The sequence below is a fragment of the Rhinopithecus roxellana genome, chromosome 15 (genome assembly GCF_007565055.1).
Source record: "Rhinopithecus roxellana isolate Shanxi Qingling chromosome 15, ASM756505v1, whole genome shotgun sequence".
In the NCBI taxonomy this organism is placed as follows: domain Eukaryota; kingdom Metazoa; phylum Chordata; class Mammalia; order Primates; family Cercopithecidae; genus Rhinopithecus; species Rhinopithecus roxellana.
This window is the reverse complement of record NC_044563.1, coordinates 6363934-6369517: the sequence shown is the minus strand read 5'-3', so window position 1 is coordinate 6369517 and position 5584 is coordinate 6363934.

Below are 5584 nucleotides of genomic sequence, written 5' to 3'. Positions count from 1 at the left end.
TTTAGGGCTATGCAGGATGTGCTTTGTTAAACAAGTGCTTGAAGGCAGTATGCTTGGTAAAAGTCATCACCACTGTCTAATCTCAAGTACCCAGGGACACAATACACTAGGGAAGGCCGCAGGGACCTCCGCCTAGGAAAAGCAGGTATTGTCCAAGGTTTCTCCCCATGTAGTAGTCTGAGATATGGCCTCGTGGGAAGGGAAAGACCTGACTGTCCCCCAGCCTGACACCCGTAAAGGGTCTGTGCTGAGGAGGATGAGTGAAAGAGGAAGGCCTCTTTGCAGCTGAGATAAGAGGAAGGCATCTGTCTCCTGCTCATCCCCAGGCAATGGAATAGAATCGGTGTAAAACCCGATTGTATGTTCTATTTACTGAGATAGGAGAAAACCACCTTAGGGCTGGAGATGAGACATGCTAGCGGCAATACTGCTCTTTCATGTACTGAGATATTTGTATAGGTACACATCAAGGCACAGCACCTTTCCTTAAACTTATTTGTGATACAGAGACCTTTGTTCACATGTTTTCCTGCTGATCCTCTCCGCACTATGACCTTATTGTCCTGCCACTTCCCCCTCTCTGAGATGGTAGAGATAATGATCAACAAATACTGAGGGAACTCAGAGACAGGTCCCTGCACGGGTCCTCCACATGCTGAGCGCCGGTCCCCTGGGCTCACTTTTTTTCTCTATTCTTTGTCTCTGTGTCTCTTTCTTTTCTCAGTCTCTGGTCCCACCTGATGAGACATGCCCATACGTGTGGAGGGGCAGTCCACCCCTTCATCTGGTGCCCAACGTGGGTGCTTTTCTCTAGGGTGAAGGTACGCTCGAGCGTGATCATTGAGGACAAGTCAATGAGAGATTCCCGAGTACATCTACCGTCAGCCTTGCGGTAAGCTTGTGCGCTCAGAAGAACATAGGGTAACAATGGGACAAGCTGAAAGTAAACATGCCTCTATTCTCAGCTCTATTAAAATTATTTTAAGAAGAGGGGTAGTTAGAGTCTCTACAAAAAATCTAATCACGTTATTTCAAACGATAGAACAATTCTGCCCATGGTTTCTGGAACAGGGAACTTTAGATCTAAAATATTGGGAAAAAAATTGGCAAAGAATTAAAACAAACAAGTAGGGAGGGTAAAATCATCCCACTTACAGTGTGGAATGATCGGGCCATTATTAAAGCAGTTTTAGAATGGTTTCAAACAGGAGAAGATAGCGTTTCAGTTTCTGATGTCCCTGAAAGCTGTGTAATAGATTGTGACGAAGAGGCAGGGATAGAATCCCGCAAAGGAACGGAAAGTTCACATTGTAAATATGTAGCAGAGCTGGCAATGGCTCGGTCAACGTTAAATGTTGACTACAATCAATTACAGGAGGTGATATATCTTGAAACATTAGAATTAGAAGAGAAAGGTCCAGAATTAGCAGGGCCATCAGAGTCTAAATCACAATGGCCAACTCCTCTTCCAGCAGTTCAGATGCTGGTAACATTATAACCTCAAATGCAGGTGAGACAAGTACAAACCCCAAGAGAATATCAAATAAAGGAAGAGTCTCTGTCATGGCAATGCTAATCCAAATACAGTATCCACAATATCAGCCGGTAGAAAATAAGACCCAACCGCCAGTAGCCTATCAATACTGGCCGCCAGCCGAACTTCAGTATCGGCCGCCCCCAGAAAATCGGTATAGGCGGTCAGGCATGTTTCCAGCACCACAGGGCAGGGCGCTATAGCCTCAGCCGCCCACTATGAGACTTCGTCCTACAGCACCACCTAGTGGACAGGGCAGTGCATTACATAAAATTATTGGTAAAGCTAGAAAACAAGGAGATAGTGAGGCGTGGCAATTCCCAGTAATATTAAAGCCAATACCACCTGGAGAAGAGGCCCAAGAGGGAGCGCCTCCCCTAGCTGAGGCCAGATATGAGTCTTTTTGTATAAAAATGCTAAAAGATATGAAAGAGGAAGTAAAACAGTATGGAGCCAACTCCCCTCATATGAGGACATTATTAGATTCCATTGCTCATGGACATAGACTCATTCCTTATGATTGGGAGATTTTGGCCAAATCATCACTCTCACCCTCTCAATTTTTACAATTTAAGACTTGGTGGATTGATGGGGCACAAGAACAGGTCCGAAGAAATAGGGCTGCCAGTCCTCCAGTTAACATAGATGCAGATCAAGTATTAGGAACAGGTCAAAATTGGATCACTACTAATCAACAAGCAATAATGCAGAATGAGGCCATTGAGCAAGTTAGAACTATCTGCCTTAGAGCCGGGGAAAAAATCCAAGACCCAGGAACCGCCTGCCCCTCATTCAATACAATAAGACAAGGCTCTAAAGAGCCCTACCCTGATTTTGGAACAAGGCTCCAAAACGTGCTCAAAAATCAATTACCAATGAGAATGCCCGTAAGGTCATAGTGGAGTTGATGGCATACAAAAATGCCAATCCTGGGTGGCAATCAGCCATTAAGCCATTAAAAGGACAGGTCCCGGCAGGATCAGATGTAATCTCAGAGAACATAAAAGCCTGTGATGGAATTGGAGGAGCTATGCATAAAGCTATGCTTATGGCTCAAGCAATAATGGGAGTTGCTTTAGAAGGACAAGTTAGAACATTTGGGGGAAAATGTTACAATTATGGTCAAATTGGTCATCTAAAAAAGAATTGCCCAGTCTCAAATAAACAAAATATAACAACTCAAGCTACTACAACAACAGATAAAGAGCCACCTGGCCTATGTCCAAGATGTAAAAAAGGAAAACATTGGGCTAATCAATGTCGTTCTAAATTTGACAAAAATGGGCAACCATGGTCGGGAATGTCAGGCCCTACAACACACTGGGGCATTCCCAGTTCAGCCCTTTGTTCCTCAGGGTTTTCAGGGACAACAACTCCACTGTCACAAGTGCCTCAGGGAATGTGCCAGTTCCCACAATACAGCAACTGTTCTCCGCCACAAGCAGCAGTGCAGCGGTAGATTTATGCACTATACAAGCAGTCTCTCTGCTTCCAGGGGAGTCCCCACAAAAAGAATCCCCACAAGGGTATGTGGCCCACTGCCTGAGGGGACTGTAGGACTAATCTTAGGAAGGTCGAGTCTAAATCTAAAGGGAGTTCAAATTCACACTGGTGTGGTTGATTCAGACTACAAAGGCAAAATTCAATTGGTTATTAGCTCCTCAATTCCTTGCAGTGCCAGTCTAGGAGACAGAATTGCTCAATTATGACTCCTGCCTTATATTAAGGTTGGAAACAGTGAGATAAAAAGAACCGGAGGGTTTGGAAGCACTTATCCGGCAGGAAAGGCTGCATATTGGGCAAGTCAGGTCTCACAGAGCAGATATGTGTGTAAGGCCATTATTCAAGGAAAACAGTTTGAAGAGTGAGTAGACACTGGAGCAGATGTCTCTATCACTGCTTTAAATCAGTGACCAAAAAATTGGCCTAAACAAAAGGCTGTTTGTTACAGGACTTGTCGCATAGGCACAGCCTCCGAAGTGTATCAAGGTATGATGATTTTACATTGTTTACAGCCAGATAATCAAGAAAGTACTGTTCAGCCAATGATTACTTCAGTTCCTGTTAATCTGTGGGGTCGAGATTTATTACAACAATGGGGTGCGGAAATCATTATGCCCGCTCCATTATACAGCCCCACGAGTCAAAAAATCATGACTCAGATGGGATATGTACCAGGAAAGGGACTAGGAAAAAATGAAAATGGCATTAAAGTCCCAATTGAGACTGAGAGAAATCAAGAAAGAAAAGGAATGGGGTATCCTTTTTAGGGGTGGCCACTGTAGAGCCTCCTAAACCCATTCCATTAACTTGGAAAACAGAAAAACCTGTGCGGATAAATCAGTGGCTGCTACCAAAACAAAAACTGGAGGCTTTGAGTTTATTAGCAAATGAACAGTTAGAAAAGGGACACATTGAGCCTTCATTCTTGCCTTGGAATTCTCCTGTGTTTGTAATTCAGAAGAAGTCCAGCAGATGGCGTATGTTAACTGATTTAAGAGCCGTAAATGCCATAATTCAACCCATGAGGCCTCTCCAACCCGGGTTGCCCTCTCCCACCATGATCCTAAAAGACTGGCCTTTAATTATAATTTATTTGAAGGATTACTTTTTTACCATTCCTTTGGCGGAGCAGGATTTTGAAAAGTTTGCCTTTACTATACCAGCCATAAATAATAAAGAACCAGCCACCAGGTTTCAGTGGAAAGTGTTACCTCAGGGATTGCTTCATAGTCCAACTATTTGTCAGACTTTTGTAGGTCAAGCTCTTCAACTAGTTAGAGACAAGTTTTCAGACTGTTATATCATTCATTATGTTGATGATATTTTATGTGCTGCAGAAACGAGAGACAGATTAATTGACTGTTATACATTTCTGCAAGCAGAGGTTGCCAACGCAGGACTGGCAGTAGCATCTGATAAGATTCAAACCTCTACTCCTTTTTGTTATTTAGGGATGCAGATAGAAAATAGAAAAATTAAGCCACAAAAAATAGAAATAAGAAAAGACATTAAAAACATTTAATTACTTTCAAAAATTGCTAGGAGATATTAATTGGATTCGGCCAACTCTCTGCATTCCTACTTAGGCCATGTCAAATTTGTTCTCTATCTTAAGGGGAGACCCAGACTTAAATAGTAAAAGAATATTAACCCCAGAGACAACAAAAGAAATTAAATTAGTGGAAGAAAAAATTCAGTCAGCACAAATAAATAGAATAGATCCCTTAGCCCCACTCCAACTCTTGATTTTTGCTACTGCACATTCTCCAACAGGCACCATTGTTCAAAATACTGATCTTGTGGAGTGGTCATTCCTTCCTCACAGTATAATTAAGACTTTTACATTGTACTTGGATCAAATAGCTACATTAATTGGTCAGACAAGATTATGAATAATAAAATTGTGTGGAAATGACCCAGACAAAATAGTTGTTCCTTTAAACAAGGAACAAGTTAGACAAGCCTTTAACAATTCTGCTGCGTGGCAGATTGGTCTTGCTGATTTTGTGGGAGTTATTGATAATCATTAGGCAAAAACAAAAGTCTTCCAGTTTTTAAAATTGACTACCTGGATTTTACCTAAAATTACCAGACATAAATCTTTAGAAAATGCTCTGACAGTGTTTACTGATGGTTCCAGCAATGGAAAAGCGGCTTACATTGGGCCAAAAGAGCGAGTCATCAAAACTCAACATCAATAGGCCCAAAGGGCAGAGTTGGTTGCAGTCATTACAGTGTTACAAGACTTTAATCAACCTGTTAATATTGTATCAGATTCTGCATATGTAGTACAGGCTACAAGGGATGTTGAGACAGCTCTAATTAAATATAGCATGGATGATCATTTAAACCAGCTGTTCAGTTTATTACAACAAGCTATAAGAAAAAGAAATTTCCCATTTTATATTACTCATATTCGAGTACACACTAATTTACCAGGGCCTTTAACTAAAGCAAATGAACAAGCTGACTTACTGGTGTCGTCTGCATTCATAAAAGCACAAGAACTTCATGCTTTGACTCATAAATGCAGCAGGGTTAAAAAAC